The 27,758-nt window shown below is 36.0% G+C and overlaps 1 long non-coding RNA gene across 1 annotated transcript; it reads left to right on the top strand.

Moving 5' to 3' along the window:
• The first annotated feature begins 7,804 nt into the window (after positions 1-7,804).
• LOC144309666 (uncharacterized) lies at positions 7,805-24,859 on the top strand. Its single transcript, XR_013375604.1, has 3 exons — positions 7,805-8,503; positions 20,158-20,345; positions 22,204-24,859. It is a non-coding gene; the product is annotated as an uncharacterized LOC144309666 (long non-coding RNA).
• The last annotated feature ends 2,899 nt before the right edge of the window (positions 24,860-27,758 follow it).

Below are 27,758 nucleotides of genomic sequence, written 5' to 3' on the forward strand. Positions count from 1 at the left end.
AAGATTTCATTTATACAAGTGTAGCAAGCCTATTACCTTCCTTGGTAAATTAATTGAGATCTTGTCCTATTCCACAGGCATGGAATATTTCCAGATCTTACAGCACTAACTTATAAATTTTGTGTCATTGTTCACAAAAAGGAAGGTGGACATCACTGATAACCTCAAGACCTCTGAAAATCCTCTTTCATAAAAAAAATGACAGCATTAACAGAAACTATTAAACTTTTTCAGAATGCTAGAAATTAACCAAAGGCTTGCAGCAGTTCAGGGAATGATTATTCAAGAAAAACAGCCAAATCTCCTTAACAACAAATGAGTTTTGTAGCATTTTAAGTTGCCCTATGGCCATCTGTGCAAAAGTGCAAAAAGTGCAAAAGATGTGAACAGATACTTCATCAAAAAAGATATACAGATGGCAAAAAAGATGTGGGACTCAATCCCAGGACTCTGGGATCATGACCTGAGTCAAAGGCAGATGCTTAACTGACTGAGCCACCCAAGCACTCCAAATATCTATTTTTTAATATAAATTGGTTCCATGTATACTCTTAGAAGTCTCATGATGGCAGATAGTTTTAAAGCTTCTTTAACCTGAAGAAGATTCAGTGAGTTGTATATATTGTTCCAGATAGATCTTCATTGGTAGAGAACAAAAATGCATGCTATATAAGTTAAAATAAAAAAAAAAAAACTACCTGTAGTTTTTAAATGTGAGAATAAAACTAGCAAACTGTAATAAAGTGTCATCTTTATAGAATGACGATTGAGAAATCACATCTTTATTTCTTTTATTTTTTTATTTTTTATTTTTTTATTTTTTAAGTTTTTATTTATTTATGATAGTTACAGAGAGAGAGAGAGGCAGAGACACAGGCAGAGGGAGAAGCAGGCTCCATGCACCGGGAGCCCGATGTGGGATTCGATCCCGGGTCTCCAGGATCACGCCCTGGGCCAAAGGCAAGCGCCAAACCGCTGCGCCACCCAGGGATCCCCACATCTTTATTTCTATAGCAGCTACAAGATACTTGTTGCATGAGTTTAACTCCAGACCATATAATTAAAATGTCTGCATTCACCCTTCCATTCTCAAACATCTCTTAAGCTTAGAATCTCAGACAGTTGTTAACCAGTACTATTTAATGCCTGAATTTCTGTTGTTCTTACTCTTTTGGGAGATGGTGATGTCTTTTTTGAGATGCTGATTTTATTTTTAGTAAGTCAACTTAACAGTGACCTCAGTTCCTCATCTATGAAAGAAGAATAATTGTTATCAAAAGAAACAAATGAGATAACTAGAAGATGATAAATGTTAGTTTAGCTGTTGCTTTGCTATTACTATTCCTGCTTATTATTTTTTTAAAGCAATGATAACTGCTTTTGAGAGTAAGGTCAAATACTTAGAAAAGTCACTCTAAGGAATCTTGAGGATTCCACATAAAAACAAATGAGACTCCTTTAGGGTATTTGTCATAAATTGGCTATTCACTACTATAGAAACACGTCTTAGGATTTTGTTTTATTCCTTTCTTCCCTAAATCTAAATTTCCTTCTCCTTTCTCTATATAAGGACACTCTGTCACTGGATTAGGGTCCACCCTAAATCAGTATGATTTTTTTTTTTAAGATTTACTTATTTATTAATGAGAGACAAACAGAGAACAGCAGAGACATAGGCAGAGGGAGAAGCAGGCTCCATGCAGAGAGCCCGATGTAGGATTCGATCCTGGGACTCCGGGATCACGCCCTGAGCCAAAGGCAGATAGACGCTCAACCGCTGAGCCACTCAGGCGTCCCGATCAGTATGATCTTAACTTCGGTTACATCTGCACAGTCTTTATTTCCAATAGGGTCACATTCACAAATACCCAGGATTAGGACTTGAACATATTTTTGAGGGAGGTATCATTTGATCCAACATAGAGAATATCACTAAATTAAAGAACCTGTACAGAATTTGTATAATCCCTGTCCATGTTCTGCAGGTCTGGGTTTCTGGAAGTCTCTTGGAATTCCTGTTTTCTTCATTTATCTCTGTGGGTAGTGCTTTTTAAATAACCCTAGCCCTCTGAACTCACAGCTTCTACAAAGTCCTTTCTTTATAAAGGGGCAAAAGGCTTGATGGTATAGTTTGAATAAATTCCTTTTCTATTTGTGAACAGGGATCAAATTTTTAGTATTCCCTGATACTAGAATGGGCTCTGATATCAAACACCCAGAAACCACCCAAGTATCCTCTTGTTTCACATGTGTAATCTGTTTGTCTGGGTACCTTCTGATTATCTTATAACTGAGCTCCTATGCCATGTAAGAAAGATCTCATGTTCCTATTATCCAACATCCTTATATTTTTCTCCTCTGAGACTATTTGACTAAAATCTCCTAGAAGGCATTGATTTGACTTCTAAGAGTAGTACCACTTTGCAAAATATATGTTAGTGAAATTGCTTCCAGGTCATCTTGCTCTATATTTTTGCTTGGTTTCCCAAAGGAAAACATAACTTTAAAAGAAGTTATTTATAACTTCATTTATGCAAATCAGTTCTCCCTCAGCATTCTTTTCTCAATTCTACATTTGACATTGTTATTCTTTTATAATTAAAAAAAAATTTTAGCTTACTTATCCTTTCCAGGTTCTATGGTTCCATCTTCATTTGCTTTATCTTTTATATTTCCTTATAAAAATTATTTAAAATATTTTAAAAATAAAATTTCAAAAAAATAAAAATAAAAAATAAAATTTCTGTATACCTATCACATGGCTTAAGAAATAACACATTAACAAATATAGTTAAAGCACTTTATGCATTCTTCCTTAGTAATGCTCTTTTGTTCTTCCCTGCTACAAGTACGTATCACAAGTTATCTCCACAACCAATTATTCTCTGGAAGCTAATGTTTATAATCCCATTATTTTTTCATATTTTTACTAAATCATAATATTATCTCTATATATATTTTTAAAGATTTATTTATTCATGAGAGACAGAGACAGAGAGAGAAAGAGAGAGAGAGGCAGAGACACAGGCAGAGGGAGAAGCAGGCTCCATGCAGGGAGCCTGACGTGGAACTCGATCCCGGGTCTCCAGGATCACGCCCTGGGCTGAAGGTGGCACTAAACTGCTGAGCCACCTGGGCTGCCCTCTATATACTTTAAACTTTAATTCTGTATTATACCTATTATAGATTCCTCTGCAATCTTTTTTTTTTTTTTTTTTTGGCTCAAGTTAGGATTGAGATTCATCCTATTGATACAAATTTCTCTGCTTGATTATTTTAATAGCTTCTTTACTTTCTCATTCAATTTTTCATTCAAGTTTTTCATTTTTTAAACATTCTTCTACTGATGGACATTGAGTTAGTTTCCATGCTTTTGCAATTATAAGTAATGCTATTTAAACAGTCCGTTAATGGATCATAACTAGTGGGTTTCTTCATTTAAAACTATTTATTTGGAGAGAGAGAGAGAAAGAGAGAATATGAGTGGGGGTTGGGGCAGAGGGAGAGGAAGTGAGAGAATCCCAAGCAGATTCCCCACTGAGTGCAGAGCTGGACGCAGGGCTGAATCCCAGTACCCTGAGATCATGACCTGAGCCAAAAATCAAGAGTTGGACACTTAACTGATGGAGATACCCAGGTGTCCTTCCCTCTTTTTAAAAAACAGATTTACTTACCATAAATTTTCCTTTTAAAAAACAACACAGTAGTTCTTTAGAATATTTACACAACTACTCAGCCATCACAAGCTCTAATTCCAGAACATTTTATCATCCCCCAAAAGAAACCACACTTCCACTTCCACTCCCCTTCTCCCTCTCCCAGTCCCTTAGTAACACTAATGTACATTCTGTCTCTACAGATTTGCCTATTAAGACATTTTGTATACATTTGCACCATGCATAACCTTTTGTGATTATCTTCTTTTACTGAGTATAATGTTTTCAAGGATCATCCATGTTTTAGCATGTCTATTAATTTGATTGTAGTGACAGGTGTAAATACATATCAAAACTTATCAAAACATATACTACTTAACTATATAAGATTTATTGCATGCCAATTTTACTTTGATAAATCTGTATAAAAAATAAGCAAGATTTTAAGAGATGCTTCACCAAAAAAATTATACATAAAGCTAATAAATACACAAGACACTCTACATCATTAGTCATCAGAGAAATGCAATTAAAATTACAATGAGATATCTAATATACATGTACTGGAATAGTTAAGTTTTAAACTACTAATAACACCCAAGAGCAGATATGAATGTACAATAATGAGAATAATCTTAAATTGCTGATAAGAAAACAGAAGGAAATAGCCACTTGGAAAGAAAATTAGCAGTATTTTATAAAGTTAAAAATATTTTTACCATATGACCCAATAGTTTCACTCCTGTATGGACCCCAGGAAAAATAAAAATCTATAATCACACAATGACCTATCAGCCAATATTCATAGCCGCTTTATTGCTAAGAGCCAGAACCTGGAAACAACCCAAATGTCTACCAAATGGTAAATGGACAAATTTTGGTACATATATGCAATGGAATACTACTCAACAGACAAAAAGGGGTAAACTAGTAATACATGCAACAACCAGGATGAACCTTAAATGCATTATGCTAAGTGAAACGAACTAGAAACAAAAGGCTGCAGAAGATTTCATTAACAATATGTTTTAAAATGTAAATCCTTGCTCTGCTCTCTGTCAGATAAATAAGACCTTTAAAAAGTTTTTTACAACTCAGCCATAAAAAGAGGCACATTACTACATACAAGAGAACAAAGTACAACTTCAAATATCTAACTAAAAACAACAGAAACAAGAATACAAAGGTGCTAAAAACCAAAATCATATATACAGTTCAAAATTCAAAATAAAAACATTTTCAAGCTAATAACTAGTAATAGAATCCATCACCAACAAGCCACACTATAAAATGTTCAAGGATGTTCTTCAGACCTAAGAAAAATGATACAAACTTAGACCTACAAGAAGAAATAAAGTGACAGAAATGTTAAGACGTAAGCAAGTAAACTATGTTCTCATTTTCTTATTTTCATTACAACCTCCTCACAAAGAAAATGCCAATGCAATGCTGCATTCTATTTAACAAAGAAATAATACCAATTCTATATAACCTCTTTCAGGAAATAGAGGAGAGACTACATCCTACATTGCTTAAAGAACCAGCCAGGCTTGCCCTATTTCTAAAACTAAGCACAAGAAAGCAAAACCAAGGACTAATCTCTCTTAAATACACTCTGAAGGAAACAGTTATAAAATCATATTAAAAGACATAATCAGGATATACTATGTTCATGGATGGGAAGCTTCAATATTGTAAAGATAATTCTTCCCAAAATAATCTGTATATTCTAAGTAATTACTATCAAACCCCAAAAAAGATATTTCATGATATTTAATACACTGATCATGAAATTAATATGGAGAATCTAAGGGCCAAGAATAAGTAAGGTGAAAAACAACTTGGTATGAGGCATAAGGGGAGCAATTTTACCTATTGTACACTGTCTTATTTTAGAGCTAAAGCAATGAAAACATTGTTTTATGTACAGAGCTAGACAAATAGCCTAGAAAACACAAAAACAAAGACGAACATACGGAAACTACATAGGATAAGCATTACATTCTCCACTCAGTGAGGAAAGAATGTCCTATTGCAGGGGCTGGCAAACTTTTTCTGTAAAGGGACAGACAGTAATATATAAAGCTTTGAGTCTCTGTCACAACTACTAAACTCTGACAGAGTAGCACAAAAGTAGACACCAACAAGTAAACAAATGGATGTGTCAGTGTTCCAAAAGTATTAAAAAAAAAAAATGGTTGGCCAGCTTTGGCCCATGGGCCACAGTTTACAAAACAGCAATTAAACAAACAAACAAAAAACAAAACAAAAAAAACTTAGTTAAAGCCATTCTTCGCAAACACAAAATTAAATTTCAGGTGAACTGAATTTTTTTTTTAAGATTTTATTTACTTATTCATGATAGAGAGAGTGAGGCAGAGACAGGAGAAGCAGCAGCCACCATGCAAGGTGCTGAACACGGTACTCGATCCCGGAACTCCGGGATCATTCCCTGAGCTGAAGGCAGATGCTCAAATCTCTAAGCCACCCAGACGTCCCTCAACTGAAGTTCTAACGTGAAAAAGCAATGCTTGAAATAGTTCAGAAGACGATGGAAAACAGACATGTTGGTAGAATTTCACAATAAAAATTACTTCAATATAAACCATCCAAAAAATTAAGGCACGTAAATTATTTTAACTCCTGAAGTTGATCAAGAATTTTCCTCCTTTTTATGTTAATTCAAAAAGACTGGATATAAAATCTTGTCAACTTATTTCTTGTATGCCTGTGTGCCCATATACTACCCTCATCTGTGGAGACTCTTATGACTTTAAGAAGCACTTCATTGACTTCTGTAAAATTCTTAAATTAGTGCTCCTTTAAAAATTTTTGCTACTAATTCAACTACTTCAGACTTCTCAATCCCCACTTCCCTCAGAACTGTAAGTCTCATAACGGAGAAATTAAACGACATTAACATTTTTAAAGTAAAACACCTGCTTTTGCTGCATAACTACTACTACTTAAAAAAAATATAGAAATAAACTTCTAGAACTGGACTGGGGCCCTACATACATGTCCATGCTTCACAGTGGACTCTAAAACTCCCTGAAATTGAGTTAAAATTTTTGTGTGTTATATTGTACACAAGACCCCCCAAATTTTTGATTCTTAGAGGGCACTACGAACCCCACCCCACCCCGCAAAGTTAAGAACCTCTGTTCTAGAGGTGAATAGAAATAGAAATTACATTGAAAAGTATAAATAGTAGAAATAGAAATTACATGGAAATAGAAAATTACATTATATTTTCAAATTAGGGACACCTGGGTGGCTCAGCGGTTAAGCATTTGCCTTGGGCTCAGGTTATGATCCCGGAGTTCTAGGACCGAGTCCCCCATTGGGCTCCCTGCAAGGAGCCTGCTTCTCCCTCTGCCTGTGTCTCTGCCTCTCTCGCTCTCTCTCTCTGTCTCTGTATGTCTCTCATGAATAAATAAAATATTTAAAAAAATAAATTGTCAAATTAGAAAGAAAAGATTCTCAAGGTCATAGACAGGAGATGTTAGGGAAAGCTGTCCATGTTTATACTTTAAAAATTTCTGAAATGGTCCTGAATCTCAATTTGACATTAAATACATTGGGGAGTGGAGGGAAATCATGTCATACCAGACAAAGAAGCTGAAATTTAGTGAAGAGGTTTCCAATCAGTGGTTGCTTTTGTTTGAGATCAAGCCTCAGAGTTTGTACTCCAACATACAACTGAAACCCATGTATCCACAGGTCTGACCAAGAACAAAATAACCATGTTTCGGGGAGGAATCCCTCATCATTCCGAGGCAGCAAGGGCGAACAACAGTAACTTACATTTCCGTGGTGCTTTAACCGCGCTTCACTTGCGCTCTCCACGTGACCTTGACTACATCCCACTTGGGAAGATGAGGACAGCAGCATCCTCGATAAGGAAGGGTCTGGATTCAGTGTGTGAGGCGCGCGGGCCGCTCACCAGTTGCTGCGGAGACATTTTTCCACAGTCAAGGGCAGATACTAGTTTCTGATTCTGCACGGGAGAAGGACGAGGATATAACTCATGAAGGACAGCTGTGGGGAATCGAGTGTAGTTGGCGCGAGGGGGGTCTGCGTTTCCGAGCTCGAGGGTTGTTTCGGGGGGGCGGAGGGGGGGGAGGAGCGGGGGAAGAGAGAGGCACTGAAGAAAGAGGGAAGGTGGCGTTAGGAGGAGCCTTCCTTCAGGGGCGACTGACCGAGGGCCGACGTGCAGTCTACATCGCAGGGAATACGTGAGGACGAACCTAAAGGCTGTGAGGACGCGAAGAGAGGTCCTGCCTCAGGCGACTGACGCAGCTCGGCTGAAGTCTCCCATCTCGAGACGGCCACGTTGACTCAGGGCGCCTCCACCTCCCGCCGTCCTTTTTGTCATTTTTTCCCCTCAGGGTCGCTCACCACAAGATACGGGCTCCAGGAAGACGCCCAGCCACCCTTCAGCACCTCACGAACTCTACGCGCCACAAATTCAAATACGAGGGCTGGAGTCGCGCCGCCCCAAACGTCTCGTAGAGTGAGGCAGAGATCGACCAATCAAAGCCAGACCAGCGCCAGACGCCCAAGTCGGTGGGCGTGGCGAGGGAAATAAGGGCGGGACGATACTCTGTTGCCAAGACGACGGCTTCCGGGTGGGCGGGCCAAGGTGACTTGTGGCCGGAAGACGAGACTCCGCGGGAAAAGCAGCCTTGCCAAGCTGAAGGAGGAGCTGGCGGGCTGAGGCAGGTTCCTCGAGAGTAAAGGTGGGCGTGCGGTGGGGTCCCGCCACAGGCCTGCGTTTCCTTTACCCTTCTCTGTCATCAAACGATATTCCTGTCCAGTTACAAAGTGCAAGTTGTTGCCCTAAGGTAAGCGTGTGGTAACCCTACCCTCTCGTTAAGTAAGGGTTTATAGAAACCCTAGTCCACTTCGTCACTCGAGGAGAGGAGCGGGTGATTAAAAAGAAAAAAAAAAAAGAAAGAAAAGAAAAAAAAAAGGAAGTTCAGTAACTTAGAGTGCGGATTTTTTTTACTTCACTGTACACGTTTTGTAGTTTTAAAACACGGGCGCCATTCGACGTACTGTTAAATTTAAAATTTTGGTTCTTCCTGACTGCCAAATTCCGCCCTAACTTGGTAATGGACAAAGACCTGAATTTTCAAATTTTCTGTACAGTCGCAAAGCTTCTCTGACTTAAGTTCCTGATCTCCCACAAATCTAAAGGCAGACGGTAAAATAGCCAGGTGCTTTGAGCCTAAACCGTTCCAGGAATCCAACCGATTCAGCTGTCTCCTTTCTTTCCGAGAATCATTGTAATCTAAAATAATTGGAGCTAGGTGCTAAGTATGGCGCCTTCGGTTCAACGTGAATCTCATTGGACGGTATTGGTCTCACTCCAGTCTTACTTATGAAAGTAAACATTGAAATGATAGGGGGGAAATAAGGCTCTTCAAAGACACATAATTCTTCTAAAAAGACCTTGCTGCTTTGAAACACATGTTTTAAGAAGCAGCAAAAGTCACTGTTAAATTCTTGTCACCAAAGTCTTGTAGAAAACTTCACCAAAACTTCCCTGCCTATCAGGAAGAATTTATTCCTCTAGAATTAGGGCAGGGAAGTATTTATGAAGGCTTAGATCTATCTATCTTTAGGTCCCTCCAACCTCTTTCTTAATATTTCATCTTCAAAACTCCCTGCTAATGAGCACTTTTCCTGTAGCTTGGATGAGACCTTTTGAATAACTTCCTCAGCCTGTAGGTTAGAAATTTCATTAAATAAAAAATTAAATACATTAGAATGCTTAGGTATGAAGCATTAATGAACTGTGTAATACATTCTGCAGAAGAGGAGGCACTTAAGAAAACACAGACCACCTGCATTATAGAGCCATTCTAATGTGATAAGGTTTGATATATAGGCAAGAGATGAAAAAAAAATGGCCAGAACGTCAAAAGAGAATGTTCCATGAGCACCTTAACTGCCTTCACAGATCATTTGAAGATAAAACTAAATCTTAGCAGATGCCCAAGAGATCTTAGAGATGAACTAGAATGACCTTTGGATGTCAGTATTGTACTGAACAAAGTCATTTGGACTGTTATTTATCTGGCAGGGAAAAAAAAGCCTAAATTTTATAAGGACTTGGTCATTAATTTAAAAATGATTAGTGACTTTAGGGTTGAGAAAGGAAACTTGGACTTGTTAGATGTACTTATACTTGGAAAAAATGTTTCTACAAATAGTAGACATTTGACTTTGTATGCTGTTCCTCTCACCCAGATGTCCTTTCCACACAGCTTTGCTGAATCTTACTTATCCTTCAAGACCTAGGTCGAATTTTGAAGTTTTTGAGATGTAGCCCGCATATAGAATTATAATGTGCTCTTTATATGGCATTTTTGCTTTGGATCTTGTAATGTTTCTTAATGTTGATTAAATGTATTGTACGTATAGTTTGCATCATCTACTAGGTTCTAAGATGCTTAGAATGATATTTATCAGTGTACTGGCAGAATGACTTGCACATGGTAAACATGATTTTGATATAAAAATGCCTAAGATTAATATTAAATATAGTTGGGTAGCTGTATTAGTTTGCTCAGACACCCTTAACAAAATACTACAGACTGGGGGGGCTTAAACAGTAGAATTTTATTATCTTAAATTCTAGAGTGTAGGAAGTCCAAGATCAAGTTGTTAGGGTTGATTTCATCCCGAGGCCTCTCTCCTTGGATTATATAGATGGCCATGTTCTGTCTTGGTCTTTGCATGGTCTTTCCTATATGTATGTAAACTTCTGTGTCCAAATTTCTTAAAAGAACACGATTCAGGGATGCCTGAGTGGCTCAGCGGTTGAGCATCTGCCTTTGGCTTGGGGCGTGATCCCAGGTCCTGGGATCGAGTCCCACATCGGGATCCCTGCAAGGAGCCTGCTTCTCCCTCTGCCTATGTCTCTGTGTCTCTCATGAATAAATAAATAAAATATTAAAAACACGATTCATACTATCCTAAAGCTTATTTACCTCTTTAAAGATCTGGTCTTCAAATATGACTGCATTCTGAGAAGCTGGAGGTTAAGACTTCAACATAGGAATATGGGGGTTTGATGGGGGCTGCACACAGTCCAGCCCATAATAGGCAACAATTAAAAAGCACAAATGGTTGGGAGCAGTTGTCTGTCACGATTAGCACTCTCCTATTTAGACCATTTATATAGACATAAATATGTAATCAGATTAATGTGAGATAATAGGAAGTAGTAGAGCCTGTGGTAAATCAGAATATCTGCCTGAGCGAAAGACATTTAAATTAAAATTTATAAACAAACACCCTAATAATACTGGGCTATTCCAACAAAACAAACAGACTAACTGGTTTTGGCTTACAGGCATTGGTTTGCAAAAACCACCAGCATATTATTTCATTTGGAATCTATAACCTTTTATGATAGATGCTGGACATATTAAGTATGTTTTTCTATATCCAAAGGCATTTTTCCCCAAATCCCATTGGTTCATACATAACTTTGTATTGAGTACCTGCTGTGTTGAAAGAACTTTACTGAATGCTGTAGTGTGATTAAAATCCTCAAATTTGGCCTCATATATCCGAGAGTTACGGGGACATCCTATTTTTGAGATTTTATTTATTTATTAAGTGTATAACTATGCATGATTTATGTTTATTTATTTTGATACAGGTCTATCCTGTAAATAAACTAGAACTCAAAAAATTCCCTGTCAGATTATTTGCCCTCCTAAAGCCAAAGCTTTTCCCTGAAGTATCCTGTAGAAGACATGAAACATAGACAAAAATAATTATAGTGCAAGATAAAAGTGAGACTTTAGGAGAATTATAGATAAAGTACTGTGGGAAATTAGAGGAGGAAAAGATTTCTTCCAGCTAGGTGTGTTATTAAAGGTATTTAATGCAGTTAGAATTAATCTTTCCTACGGCCCATGGTACTTGTTATACAGCATTAATCAATGTATTATATGGTAGCTATTTGTATATGTTCCCATCTTTCCCAGTATACTCTGAAATACACAAGAATGTCTTAGTCTTTATATTAACCAATCTCATGTTGCCCAAAAGTATCAGAGTCACCTGGGGGAACTTTTTAAAAATAAACTTCTCAACTCTATTTCTGGAGATTCTAATTTAATAGGCCTGGAGGGGTGATAGAGAATCTATTTTGAAAAGGCTTCTTTCATTTAATGACTCTGATTATCAGCCCCATTTGGAACCTCCTGCCCTAGAGCACCTAGTATATAGTATGCTCTCAATAAATTCTTGTCACATTATATGAGCAGAGCTGTGACTTAGTAAGATTAATAAGACTCCAGTGTGTAGGATGAATTAGAATGGAAAATATCCTAGAGGCAAGGAAGTCCTATTACTGATGTCCAGCTAAAAGATTAAGCAGCCTGAAACTAGGGTAAAGGCCACAGGAAAGGAGAGAACCAAATGAGAAACATTGAAAAGGTAGAATCTGCAGAATTAGATGATACTTGATATAATGCACTAGTTCCCAAACATAGTGTGCCTAAGACTTAGATGGGATGTTTGTTTAAAAAGCAGGTTGCGACTCTCCTGTGAAATCCTAGTTAGTCCAGGGTGAGGCACTGAATCTGCATTTTTAACAACCCTGACTCATGATTTTTATTTAGGTTGTTTAATCTTTTAATTTAAGACCTCAATTTAAGAACACATTGATCTGTGGACCATTGTAAGAAGGAAGTTTAAAAAAATCTAAAGATTAAATCTTGAGTGAAAGGGAAGATGATAAGCCATTAATAGACACTCGGTATTTGGTTTAGAGGGAAATGAAGTTCATCTATGGAGCTATTTAACAGGAAGAAATTCAGTGTGAGAGCCTGGGAAAGGTACAGGGTGAAGAAAAATTTGGAAAACCCTTGTGATAAAAACAAAGATTCCTGAGAGAGAGAGAGAGAGAAAGGAAAAAGAAGAGAGTCATGGAGAAAATTGGGGCATTAGTTTTCTTAGAGATCTTGAGATGAAGGAGGCAACATATGAAAGAGAAGGTGGAGAGAACACTTGGAAAAACCAAAACCAAGAGTCTTAAATAAAGAATATATCGTCGAGTGTGGATGAGAACTACAAGGGTTATGGGGTGAACGTGAAGATCTATTTGGTACCCTTTAATAGAGGGGGTTTTACACAACTGTGTGGTTGGTATGAGTTGAAAAATAAATGATGGCAAGAAAATTTAAGCTAGGGATGATTAGGCATAATTTACAATGTGAAGAAAAAAATATCTACACCCCCATGTTCACAGGATTATTTACAATAACCAAGACAGGGAAACAACCTAAGTGTCCATCAAAAGATGAATGGATAAAAATGCTGTGATATACACACACAGTAAAATATTAGCCATAAAAAAGCAAAACAAGGAAATCCTGCCATTTGTAGCAACAGGGATGGACCTTGAAGGTATTAGGCTATGTGAAATAAGTTGGAGGGTGACAGATACTGTATGATCTCACATGTGGAGTGTAAAAACAAAGCTCAAAAAAGAGGTCAGGTTTGTTGTTATGAGAGGCGGGGGAGGGGAGGTACCCCGGTAGGGGAAGTACAAACTTCTAATGGTAGATAAATAGTAATAGGGATGTAATGTACCTTTTATGTTGATTATAGTTTGCATTGCTATATGATACATGTGAAGTTAAGAGTGTAAATCCTAAGACTTCTCATCACAAGGAACTTTTTTGTTTTTTGCTTATTGTATCTATATAAGATGATAGATGAGAACTAAACATTATGGTAATCTTTTCACAATATATGTAGGTCAGACAATTATGTTGTACACCCTAAACTTGTACAGTGGTGTATACCAATTATATCTCAATGAAACTGGAGAAAAGAAATGAGATTGTCATTATGTGAAAGAGGTAACTGAGGAAGATACTTAAAATCTGTTAGAGATTTCCATTTTTTGTAACAATAAAAAATAATTCTTAAGAGCAGGATCAAATGAAATAAAGAAATAAAAGGGCCATGATAATACTAAAAGTAAACATGCATCATTAGGATAACATAGATTTTTTTTCAAACTTTTTATATAAATTAATTCTAGTTAGCATACAGTATATTATGAGCTTTAGGGGTAGAATTTAGTGATTCATTAGTTGATTGTAACACCTAGTCCTCATTATATCAAGTGCCCTCCTTAATGCCTATCACCCAATTATCCCAGCCCCCCAACCACTTCCCCTCCAGTAACCCTCAGTTGTGTTTCCTATAGTTAAGAGTCTCTTATGGTTTGCCTTCCTCTCTGTTTTAGTCTTATTTTTCCTTCCTTTCCCCTATGGTCATCTGTTTTGTTTCTTAAATTCCACATATGAATGAAATCATATGGTATTTGTCTTTTTCTGAGTTATTTCACTTAGCGTAATACACGCTAGTTCCATCCACATTGCAAATGCCAAGATTTCATTCTTTTTGATGGCTGAGTAATATTCCATTATGTGAATGTATGTATGTATGTATATATCACATCTTCTTTATCCATTTATCTGCCAGTAGACATCTGGGCTCTTTCCATAGTTTGGTTATTATGGACATTGCTGCTATCAGCACTGGGGTGCATGTGCCCTTTCAAATCACTATGTTTGTATTCTTTGGATAAATACCTACTAGTGCAATTACTGAGTTGGAAGGTAACTCTATTTTTAACTTTTTGAGGAACCTCTATACTGTTTTCCAGAATGTACCCGTTTGCATTCCCACCAATAGCTTAAGAGGGTTCTCCTTTCTCCACATCCTCACCAACATCTCTTGTTTCCGGAGTTGTTCATTTAGCCTTTCTGACCAGTGTGAGATGGTATTTCATGTGGTTTTGATTTGTATTTCCTTGATGCCTAGTGATGTTGAGCATTTTTTCATGTGTCTGTTAGACATTTGTATGTAATGTCTTCTTTGGATATATGTTCATGTTTTCTGTCCATTTCTTTACTGGATTTTTTTGTTTTTTTGAGTGTTGAGTTTGGTAAGTTCTTCATAGATTTTGGATACTAACCCTTTATCAGAAATGTCTGCAAATATCTTCTCCTATTCTGTGGGTTGCCTTTTAGTTTTGCTATTTCCTTTGCTGTGCAAAAGCTTTTTATCTTGATGAAGTCCCGTATTTCATTTTTGCTTTTGTTTCTCTTGCCTTTGGAGATGTGTTTAGCAAGAAGTTCATCTGCAGCTGAAGTAGAAGAGGTTGCTGCCTGTGTTCTCTAGGATTTTGATGGATTCCTGTCTCACATTTAGATATTTCCATATAAAAAAATCTGTTTGAGGGCACCTGGGTTGCTCAGGGGTTGAGCATCTGCCTTTGGCTCAGGTTGTGATCTCAGAGTCCTGGGATCAAATCCTGTGACTGGGATCAAGCCCTGGGATCAAATCCTCTGCTTAGGTCTCTGCCTCTCTCTATGCTCTCCCTGTGTCTCTCATGAATAAATAAATCTTAAAAAAAAAATCTGTTTGCTACTATGAACTTTGCTTGATATGTAAATAATTTTATTAAGAAACTTAAGAAATTGAACTCCAATAAAAAAATAATAAATAAATAGCATTCTGGCATGGCAAGAAAAAAAAGAAACAAGATATTGAAATATTTTTTTAGTTTCTATTTCTGTAAAATCTATAAAACTGAAAAGATACAGGGGCGCCTGCATACATGGCTCAGTTGGTTACACCTATGCCGTCGGCTCAGGTCATGATCTCTGGATCTTGAGATCGACCCCCACGTTGGGCTTTCGGCTCAGAGGGGGACCTATTTGTCCCTCTCCCTTTGCCTGCTGCTTCACCTGCTTACAAACACCCGTACTCCCTCTCTCTCTGTTGAATAAATGAATAAATCTTAAAAAAAAAAAAATAGAGACCATAGAAACAATTGAAGAAAACAGCAAGACATGGTTTAGAATGAAATTCATTGAAGAAGAAAAATCCCCCTAAAAATAACTCACTTAGTAGAAATTTTCTTGATTTTGTACCATCTCCTTTTTGTCATAGAGAAATGTTATAGTATGTCTCATTAGAAGCATTTTTTAAATATCTGTAATACAGGCAACTAATAGAACATATATATTTATAAATAACCATGACATACGGTAAAATCATAACTATATGAAGAATGAGCCATTATATCGATATATAAATTTTCATGTTAAAATCCTATTTTTAGAAAGGTTTCTTAAAAAAAATAAAAAGGTTTCGTAAATAAGGCTGTTAATATTTGTCAATGTATTTTGTAAGAATATTTTTAAATTGGTGTGTTTAAGTTAAATTTAATTACTGATGTGGTTGAATTTAACTCTGTCATCTTGATACTTGTTTTCTATATGTCCCCTGTATTCTCTGTTCTTTCATTCCTCTTCTCCTATGTTCTTTTAGGTTAATCGAGTATTTTTTCGGTTTCTATTCTATCTCCTCATTTGTCTGCTTGGTCATATATACTTGTGTTGTAATTTAATAGGATCCTTTAGAAATGAAATATACGTACTTAAATTATCACAGTCTACCTTGGATTAGTGTTATACTACTTCACTTATAACTTCCCTTACAGCAATGTAATTTTATATACTTCCCTCTCATTCTTTGTACTAATTTTGTCATTATTTTTACATCTATACTTTCTATAAGCTCAAAAATACATATTGCTATTTTTGCTCTAAACAATTAACTGACTTTTAAAAAATTGTGGTAAAATAACATAAAACTTACCATCTTAATCATCTTTTTAAGTTTGTATTTCAGTAGTGTTAAGTACATTGACATTGTTCTGCAACTAATCCCTAGATCTCTTTTCATCTTGCAATATTGAAACTCTATACCAATTAAGCCACAGTTCCTCATTCCCTTTCCCACAAGTACCTGACATTTCTGCTTTCTGTCTCCATGAATTTGACTACTGTAGGTACCTTGTGTATAGAACCCATACAGTATTTGTCTTTTTGTGACTGGCCTATTTCATTTAGCATTATGTCCTCAAGGTTCATCTTTGTTGGAGCACGTGTGAGGATTTCCTTTATTTTCTTTTTTTAATTAAAAAAATTATTACTTTTAATTCCACTGTAATTCTATACATTACCCAGTGCTCATCATAAGTGTACTCTTATTTCACCCATCCTTGTACCCACCTCCCCTCTGGTGCCATCAGTTCCCTATAGTTAAGAGTCTGTTTTTTTGTTCCTTTTTTCTTTGCTTGTTTGTTTCTTATATTCCACATGTGAGGGAAATCATATAGTATTGGTCTTTCTCTGACTAGCTTATTACACTTGCCATTATACCTTTTAGATCCATCCATGTTGTTGTAAATAGAAGGATTTCATTCTATTTTATGGCTTAGTAATATTCCATTTTGTGTGTGTGTGTGTGTGTGTGTGTGTATATACCACATCTTTTTAACTCATTCATATATTATTAGAAACTTGGGCTCCATAATTTGACTCTTGTAAATAATGTTGCAGTAAACCTAGGGGTACATGTATCTTTTCCAATTGATGTTTTCTTATTTTGGGGGTAAATACCTGGTAATGGAATTACTGGATCACAAGGTAAATCTATTTTGAATTTTTTGAGGACCCTCCATACTGTTTTCCATTTGAGCTGCTCCAGTTTGCATTCCTACCAACAGTGCACAAGGGTTCCTTTTTCTCTGCAACTTGACCAACACTCGTTTCTAGTATTTTTTTTTGTAGCCATTCTGACAGGTGTGTGATGATACCTCATTGTGGTTTTGATTTGCATTTTCCTGTTGATGAATGATGTTGAGCATCTTTTCATGTGTATGTTGGTCATCTCTGTGTCTTCTCTGAAGAAATATTTATTCAAGTCTTTAGCCCATTATTAATTGGTTTATTTTTGGTGCTGAGTTGTAGAAGTTCTGTATATATTTTGGATACTAACCCTTTATTGGATATATCATTTGCAAATATATTCTCCCATTCAGTAGATGTCTTTTAGTTTGTTGACCTTCCTTTGCTGTGTTAGAAGCTTTTTATTTTGATGTAGTCCCAATAGTTTATTTTTGTTTTATTTCCCTTCCCTTAGGAGACATATCTAAGAAAAAGTTGTCTGGCTGATGTCAGAGAAGTTTCTGGCTTTGTTCTCTTCTAGGATTTTACTGATTTCCTGTCTTACATTTAGGTCTTTAATATATTTTGAATTAAGTTTGTGTATAGTATAAGGAAGCAGTCCACATTCATTGTTTTGCAGATAGCTGTCCAGTTTTACCAACACCATTTGTTGAAGAGACTGTCTTTTTCCCATTACATATTCTTATCTCCTTTGTCAAAGATTAACTGGCCATATAATTGTGGGATTATTTCTGGGCTCTCTGTTCTATCGAACTGTGTATCTATTTTTGTGCCAATACCATACCATTTTGGTTATTACAGCTTTGTAGTATCTCTTAAAATCTGGGATTGTGATATCTCCAATTTTGTTCTTTTTCAATATTGCTTTGGCTATTCGGGGTCTTGGGTGGTTCCATACAAATTTAGGGTTTTTTTACATTTTTTTAAGATTTTATTTATTTATCATGAAAGACAGAGAGAGAGAGAGAGAGAGAGAGAGGGACAGAGACACAGGCAGAGAGAGAAGCAGGCTCCATGCAGGGAGCCTGACGTGGGACTCGATCCAGGGTCTTCAGGATCACACCCTGGGCTGCAGGCGGCGCTAAACCGCTGCGCCACTGGGGCTGCCCGGTTCCATACAAATTTAGGATAATTTTTTAGTTCTGTGAAAAATGCTATTGATATTTTGATAAGGGTATATTTTCTAAGAAATTGCTGCTTACTGTGTTGTATGCAGCTATGTTTTGAAAAACAAAAAATAAAAACATACTTCTTAGAATGTGGAAAGAATTAGGTAATATTATTTCAAAAATAAGTTCTGGACTTTTAATACAACTGTATAAAAGTAAGGAATGTGATGGGCATGAAAATGTAGTGCTTAGATTTCCTGCTATGGGAAACATAAATGACTGATGACCCCATCTGCTGCCTTTTAGACCCAATCTCAAATTCATGCCAAGGCCAGGATTCCCAAGTGATCCTTCCAGACAATGACTGTATATGGGTGTTGTAAAGCGGGTCCTTTCCAATTAGATGCAGGACTCCTTTACTGGCATACTTTGACTCAAGGACTTCCCACTGACTGAGCCAAAACTTACTTAGAACTGTGCTGCAGTCTGATGCTCTTCCCACCTGGCCTCCTTCTTCCCTTTTTCCTTCACAGCCTGGAGGCTCTCTTACCTTCCTTTGCTCCCTTCTCATCACCTATTATAAGCAAATCCCCAAATCTTTTGCTTACCTAATCCTATTTGGATATGCTTGTTAGAAGACCTAAACCATTACAGAAACACAGACCTGACATACTACTGACAGAAAATGGACCAAAATGATGACTTACAGGAAAAGAAATATCCTTACAGAAAAATTCCAAATAATGTGTGTATATACTCTCTCCTTTTTAGGAGCTAGGGCTTAATTCTACTCCCTTCCAATGTGGGGTTCATTGCTTCCAATGAATAGGGAAGTATCTACCAGCAGCCTCCCCCTTTATTTTATTATTTTTTTAAAGATTTATTTATTTACTTATTCATTCATTCATTCATTCATGATAGACATAGAGACAGAAAGAGAGAGGCAGAGACACAGGCAGAGGGAGAAGCAGGCTCCATTCCAGGAGCCCGACGCGGGACTTGATTCCGGGTCTCCAGGATCACGCCCTGGGCCAAAGGCAGGCGCCAAACCACTGAGCCACCCAGGGATCCCCAGCCTCCTCCTTTAAAAAACCATCCCCGACTCCACACAGACACAGGAACCTTTTTAGACATTTTTTCATAATGCCCCCCCTCACCCAGGTGAAATTTTATTACCATAAATACACTGTATATCTCTTTATGTACTATTTATATATCCACTATTTTATGCATGAAAAGAGTTAAATTTTTTTTGCCTGCAGGAATGAGTTTTTACTTCCTTGAGGATGTTATAATACCCCCCCACTGAGAATGCATAGAAGAGTATGGAAAGGGAAAATTTCTAACTTGCTGTGAAGAAATCTAGCAGACACCACCTTAACCAAGTTATCAAAGTTAGCATCACCAGTGATAAATACTGCTAATACCATATACTCCTAGTATGATACAGTGAGAAGGATATCTTGCCTTTGTAGGAGTCTTCTCCAGAAAACATAACCCCTGTCTTATTACAATAAAATGTCCAACAAACCCAGATTGAGGGACATTTTACTAAATATCTGACCAGCATGCTTCATAAGTGTCAATGGAATAAAAAACAAGGGAAGACTGAGAAATTGTCACAGATCATTCGAGACTAAGGAAACATAACTACTAAATGCAATGTGGTATCCTAGATCCTTGCACAGAAAAAGATCACTGGACAGACATGGGTGGAATGTGAATGAAATCTGTAGTTAATAATGTTATATCAATGTTAACTTCTTAGTTTTGACAAATGTACCATGGTTTTTTTTTTTTTTTAAGATTAATTTATTTATTTATGAGAGAGACGGAGAGAGAGAGAGGCAGACACACAGGAAGCCTGATACGGTACTCCATCCCAGACCCCAGGATCATGCCCTGAGCCGAAGGTAGACGCTCAACTGCTGAGCCACCCAGGTGTCACTCTACCGTGATTTTTAAAGATAATATTAGGGAAAGCTGGGGAAAAGGTAAGAGGGAACTGACTCTACTATCTTTGTAACTTCTCTGTAAATCTCAAATTGTTACAAAATTAAAAGTTTAATAAAGGAGTGTTCAAAGAATGAAGATCATCTATCTCTATGAAATAATGGCACGAGTATTAAAAGAGAACTAAATATAGATTGTTAGAATCATAAATATTAAGCTAATCTGAAAATGTGAGTTTTGTAGATATATTAGTAAGTGAAAAAATATAGGGGATGTAGTATTTCTCAAATTAGTGAAGCCGTGATGCAGTGTCTCATGACATCTGTGCACAATTAATTCAAGTTGTCCTGGATATAAACAGAGTCAGATGTATTCAAACCTGGCTGGAGAACCATAAAAAATATTGATAAAGCATAAAAGGAAATGTATCAAATTGGCGAATATGTCTAGGTGCTGCAAGGATCAGTGTTACGTCCTGTCTTACCTAGGTGCTGCATTAATGATGTAGAAAAGAGAGGAAAAAGCATATTAATGAAATTCACAGATTATATTAAATTGCAAATAGCAGTAAGGGCAGCAAAGCAATATAAAAGTATGCAGAGAACTTAGACATGTGGAGTGGAGACAAGATGAGATTCTACCCCTCTAAAATAGAAACTACTACTGCATTAGGAGAAAAACAATAAAGCAGAATAGGTATTAAAAGGAATTGCGATCTGAAAGTCATCAAATGGTCAAAAGGACCTCAAAGTGAAAATGAATATTAAAGTAGATAGAAATTTATGATATAGTGATTTTGAAGATTATGGCTGCATATACTACATACCACAAAGAGAGGATAGCATGGTCTGTTCTTCAGACCTCCAGTAAAACGACATCTGGAAGACAGAATTCGTTTTGTGTCAAGTTGGTACCTAACTACCATTGACAAAATAGAAGTAGTAATAAAAATGATTAAGCCTTAGAACATGGCTGACAAGTATGTTTATCTTCAGCAAATTATACTGAGTTTTTTCACCAGTCTTTCCATTCATAACTACTGATTCTAATTCATATCCCACATAGGTGACCCTTTGTCAAACACACAACTTATACTAAGCCTCAGAGAACCTTACCTCTTTTTAACCTTCTCCCTTGTTTCTCCAATTAAATTTACAAATTCTTTGTAATTTCTCATTTTCATTAAGATTAAATTAAATTAATATAGCCTTTCTTGATTACTTACTAAAACTGACTGAAGCTTAAGTCACATCTACATCCCAATGATGCAAGCCTTGTTTGCAAATGCATGCATATGCTCCTACCAGCAGCTATAAAACAGAGCATAAACTAGAGTAACATCTGAGAAGTGTGTTGTACTTGAGACCTTACTGAATAACAACTTTAAGAAAAAAAAACCACATAGATCAGAATTCTAGTAGCAGTGCAATATTCCAGTGATCACAGCATATATCAGGAAACCCCAAGGCATTATCACCTGTTGGCAAGGAGTCATTCAGAATAATATATGAAGAAATCTCTCTTCTAGATGACTACATATACTTATTAAGTATAACATAATAGATGCTTTTGAAAAAACTTTCCCAGTACAAAAAAAGTCTATGAATTTTTATTTTTATGGTTTAAGAGTATGTATTTCTTTAACATCTGTATGAAAAAAATGTATAATCCTAAGGGCATACATAATATTTAGGCTCAGTAGATTACAACAAACAAAATATTTATGAGAATCAGTGAGTTAGAAGAAATATGTGAGATCTTGTCTCAACCCCCTCTTCTTTTATATATAGTCATAGTGGGCACAGAGATGAAGGAAGGAATACCCCGCATAGTTGGGGAAAGGATACTACACAATAAATTGATGTTGTTTTTTTTTGTTTGTTTTTTTTTTTTTTTTAGTGCTCGATGTTGTATTTTTAAGAAACTGAGGAGAATCCTACATTGGATGGGAGGCTGGATCAAATGAATTCTAAGGTTCTTGTCCATGCATTGAGGATATTTGTGTTAATTATATGGCTGCTTGGATGCCTACAGAGTACACACATGATATGGTTGTCTCAAGATCTTTATAAAACTAAACAATATCATCTATTCTCCTTTTTCAGCAAAGCTTCTTACTGTAGAGATATAGCTCTACATATAAAATATATACATATATATATAAAACAAGAATGTATAAAGAACAAGAACTGTTCCCTCAGTTCAGGCTCTAGATGCCTAGGTGTTATACTTGGTTATTAAATTATTTGTTATTGGACAACCCAGCCTTAACTCTCATAAAATACAGAACCCTAAACACCAGAAGTGTAGGGAGGTTAAAAGACTAGATATAAGCACATTTATCATTAATTCTTTGAAAAACGTTGTGACAGGAAGTAAAAAGGGACTTGATAATTCTGTACCTGAAATAATTCATATTGTTCAGTATTTTCTTAGACACTTCTGTGACAAACTCCAAAAAGTTGCCTTCTTTATATTCTTCGAGGTAACCTGGTCATTATTTTTTCATGACTCATGTGTCAGAGGTATAGCTGTCATTTCTACAGTCACTTCAACAATAGATAGTAAAACTGATCATGTCCACTGACTTAAAGCATACAAGAATCTAGTTTACTATTGATATTAAACATCTAATTTTTGCTCATCTACAACTTAGTATCTTTAGAAAGCCACATATGCCTCGAAATATTCTTGTCATCTGGATGCTATTTGTTACCATTTCTTGATTTTTATTTAGGTCTTAACATCTTCATCTCTCTTAGAAGCTGAGACTAGATCCTTGGCCATGAGTTCTTTGGTGCCTAGGATATCTTTTTATTTTTAAATCTTTTGCAGTGGTATAGCCAGCGTATTGGGAATCATTTTGAATATTTGTGGCTGAGAAGGGCTTCTAATAATTTCCCAGATATTCATGAGAGACACAGAGAGAGAGAGAGGCAGAGACACAGGCAGAGGGAGAAGCAAGCTCCATGCAGGGAGCCTGACTTGGGACTTGATCCTAGGTCTCCAGGATCACACCCTAGACTGAAGGCAGCGCTAAACCGCTGAGCCACTGGGGCTGCCCCCCAGATATTCTTCATGAAAACAATAGACTTGAATTCTGACCCTTACCAACTTCCTGTATTTTTATCAAATGATTTTTATAATCACAAAACAGAAAAATAACGTGAGCAATAGAACAAAGTATTTGTTATAGTCAAATGCAAAGTTGATTAAACGGTAAGGAGATTAACTTATTTGGGTTTTTGTTTGTTTGCACCAGCAAGATTTTATTTCATTTTGCAAAGTTGCAGATTTTTCTGGACTTCTCTTTAATGATTTTATCATGGTGAGTGCTAGATTTCTCATATTGGCTCTACCACCTAGAAACATCTCTGAATGTAAGTTCCAAGTAGACTTCCTGATTATTCAGATTTCATCCTAAGACTGTTGACTTCTAACTCTCCCATAATAAACCAATCAAAATCCACCCTCTAAGAAATCTTTAGATTTCTTGGTTTCATTCATTGTGTAGCTAGTTATCATGGTCTATTTTCATCATTCTTCTTGCTTTGCCCCGGCTGTCATCACCTGTGATCAATTGATATTTATATAGACATGAATTGAAGTAACCTCACAGAACTCTGACACCTTTAAATAAATTCTGTATTGCTAAATATTTTGTATTTGTAAACTACAATCTATATATAGGTTTTGGTTAAAGGTAACATACGTTTATTTCTAACATGCTTACTACTGCCAACATATAATAAGAGTTCTGGATTCTTTATAATTGCACGAAAAGGAGAAATATTCTTATTTTGCTACTATAGTAATTCTGAAGATGTTCAACAAAGTTGTAAAACTTGAGTCTTCAACATAGTGGTGAAAAGAATATGTACACACACACATGTACGAATATAACTTAGTAAGGTTTAGGGAAAAAAGAGCTAGTATGACTTATCTCAGGAAATTTGCTGCTAGACCTGGAATTTTTGGATTCCAGTGTTGATTTTTAATGTTGATTTTGATAGAATATGTTATTTTTGCACTCTAAATATAGTCAGGTTACTATGGTTGTAAGAAATATTCTTTATGACATAATCATAAAGTACAAGAAGCATAAGATTTACCGTACATTGTTATACCTGCAGCTCTACCAGCATGGTATTCAGCTTCCAAAAGTAATGCCAAGCCAAGCAGGTTTTATGGGAGAGAGTGTTTGTCTGCCATACTTCAAGTCTTAAAAAGTTTAACTTCCTATGCATCTGTCATTCATAATATATGTAAATTTTCTGAGTTACCAGGCTCTACTGCTTTTTAAGGTAATGAATTACTTGTGTTTATCAGGAGCCATCATTGTTACCTAAATTTACGTTAACTTACCTTATAGACGGGTTGTAGATTCTTAAAGGTATTATTAAGGACCACTTGGAAGATGATGGGGAGTATTTTCTTGTTATTCTTATGAAAGTTAGGATTATTGATTGCTGCCTTTTGTATAGTTATTTTAGGAATTCATCATTTTAAAGATAAGATTACAATTTCACTTTAACAAATGGGTAATTTATTCTGAGTCTGGCTCCTCCAGTTTTGTCTTTATCTTTTAAATTACTCTATTGTGCTATCTCTTATGAGAATATTCCTAAGAATTTTTTCCTAATCTCAGATTATTGTCCCTTATATTTCATACTTTTATTTAAGGTAACAAAATATTAAAATAAGTGTAGAATTGTCCTAATTATAGCATTAGATTTCCATGTTTTCTTGTTTTATTTTTGTCATTCACCTATCCTAATCATGGAATGAGAGCTCTATAATTCTTATTTTTTATCATTGTAATCTCCTTCCCATGCTATGCAGGAAAAAAGGAAGCAGTCTGCTAAACCATGAATACAAAATGTACAACCATTTAGATAATTTGGAAAACTTCATCTGGTGTTTATCCTCTAATCCTTTCATCATAATTTGAATTCATTGTTACTGTTACTTTCCTTTGCAGTGGTGTTGACATTTAGAGAGGTATTTATAATAGAATTTGCAGTATCTTTTAAATTGGTGTCCCCATATAGATTTCGGACACATGCTTGAGTACTCCAAATATCTCTAAATACCAGCTTAAATGTTTTCCTTTTTCTTCTTGACTCCTTTTTCCCCCTTAGCTACTCTATCTTTTCACAAAATTTGGATAAGAATAATCAAGAGTCACATCTTTTTCTTGTTCATAAAACCTAATGGTTGGATTTGTGTTCCATTAACTTAAAACAAATGAGTTAATGTTTATTTTAGACACTGATAAAGAGGGAAAGTAATGTAGGGTTTAATTCTATTTATTACTGTTTTTCTATTATCATTGCTTTTACCATAGATCACTATTCTTTATTCCCGACCTATTCATCAAATTCTAACATGTGGTATGATGAACTTTACATTCACTGTCTTTTGCACTGAATTCGTTGCAACTGCAGGTAATCAGCAATATGTAATCAAAATGAAATAGACTTCAGTGTCACCTTTATAGACTCATATAGAAACCATACCATAATTTATTTTCTTGGAGTTTATTCAGTGTCATAAATTTTTAGAAATGATAATTTGGTATTGAAAAATGCCTGATAATATCCAAATATTCTTTTAAAAAATTGAAACAGTTGATATACAATATTATATCAGTCTCAAGTGTACAACATAATAATGTAAAACTTCTGTATATTAAAAAATGCTCACTAAAATAAGTGTAGTTACCACCTGTCATCATAAAAAGTTCTTTTTTTTTTACTAGAAATATTTGTTCTTTTTAATCAGCTATTGAAAAAGTTCTTAAAATAAGGGGCACCTAGGTGGCTCAGTGGTTGAGCATCTATCGGTTTTTGGCTTGGGTCGTGATCGCGAGGTCCTGGGATCGAGTCCTGCATTGGGTTCCCCCCCAGGGATCCTGTGTCTCCTTCTGCCTATGTCTCTGCCTCTGTGACTTTCATGAATGAATGGATAAAATCTTTTTTAAAAAAGTTCTTAAGATATTATTGACTGTAGTCTCTATGCTATATTGTTCATCCCCACGACTTATTTTATAATTGAAGTTTGTGTCTCTTGGTCCCCTCACCTCTCTTGCCTATCTGCCAACCCTTTGCCCTCTAGCAACCACCAGTTTGTTCTCTGTATTTATGGGTTTGTTGTTAATTTGTTTTATTTCTTAGATTCCACATAAAAGCAAAATTATATGGTATCTGCCTTTCTCTGCCTAACTTATTTCATTTAGCACAATACCCTCTAAATCCATCCTTATTGTCGCAAATGACAAGATCTCATTCTTTTCTATGCTGAGTAATATTCCATTGTGTATATATACCACATATTCTTTTTTTTTTTTTAAAGATTTTATTTATTCATGAGAGACACAAAGAGAGGCAGAGACATGGGCAGAGGGAGAAGCAGGCTCCCTGCGGGAAGCCCAATGAGGGGCTCGATCCAAGGATCCCAGGATCGCAACCTGAGCCAAAGGCTGACATTCAACCACTGAGCCACCCAGGTGCCCCTATACCATATATTCTTTACCCATTCATCTGTCAATGGATATTTGGATTGTTTCCATGTCATGACTATTGCAAATGATGCTGCAATAAACATACGGGTTCATATATCTTTTCAAGTTAGTGTTTTTGTTTTCTTTGGGTAAATACCCAGTAGTGGAGTTACTGGATCATATGGTATTAATATTTTTTAATTTTTTGAGAAACATTATGCTGTTTTCCACAGTGGTTGCCCAATTTACATTACCACCAGCAGTAAAGAGGGTTCCTTTTTCTACATCCTCATCAACACTTGCTATTTCTTATCTTTTTGATTCTACCCATTATGACAGGTGTAAAGTGATATCTTATTGTGGTTTTGATTTGCATTTCTCTGATGAGTAATGACATTGAGCATCTTTTTCATGTCTCTGCCATCTGTATGTCTTCTTTGGAAAAGTATCTGTTCAGGTCTTCTCCCCATTTTTTTTTTCATTTATTTATTCAGAGAGAGAGAGAGACTGAGGGAGAAGCAGGCTCCATGCAGGAAGCCCGACGTGGGACTTGATCCCGGGTCTCCAGGATCACACCCTGAGCTGCAGGTGCTAAACCACTGTGCCACCATTCTCCCCTTTTTTTAATCGGATTGTTTTGTTGTTGGGTTATATGAGTTCTTTCTATATTTTTTCTTTATATATTTTAGATAATAACTCCCCATTGGATATATGATTTGCAAATGTTTTCTCCCATTCAGTAGTTCAGTACTTTGCCTTTTGTTTTGTTGATAGTTTCTTTTGCTGTGCAGAAGCTTTTTGTTTTGATATAGTCCCAGTTGTTTATTTTCGCTTTTGTTTCTCTTGCCTGGGGAGATACCAAATATTCTTGGTCTCTCCATTCTAAATTATCATTATGAAGTAAATCTTAAGTTTTATGAAAAGCTGGTGTGGTTTATTTGATATGAGTTAC

This window comes from Canis aureus, unplaced genomic scaffold, assembly GCF_053574225.1.
Source record: "Canis aureus isolate CA01 unplaced genomic scaffold, VMU_Caureus_v.1.0 ptg000141l_RagTag, whole genome shotgun sequence".
NCBI lineage: Eukaryota > Metazoa > Chordata > Mammalia > Carnivora > Canidae > Canis > Canis aureus.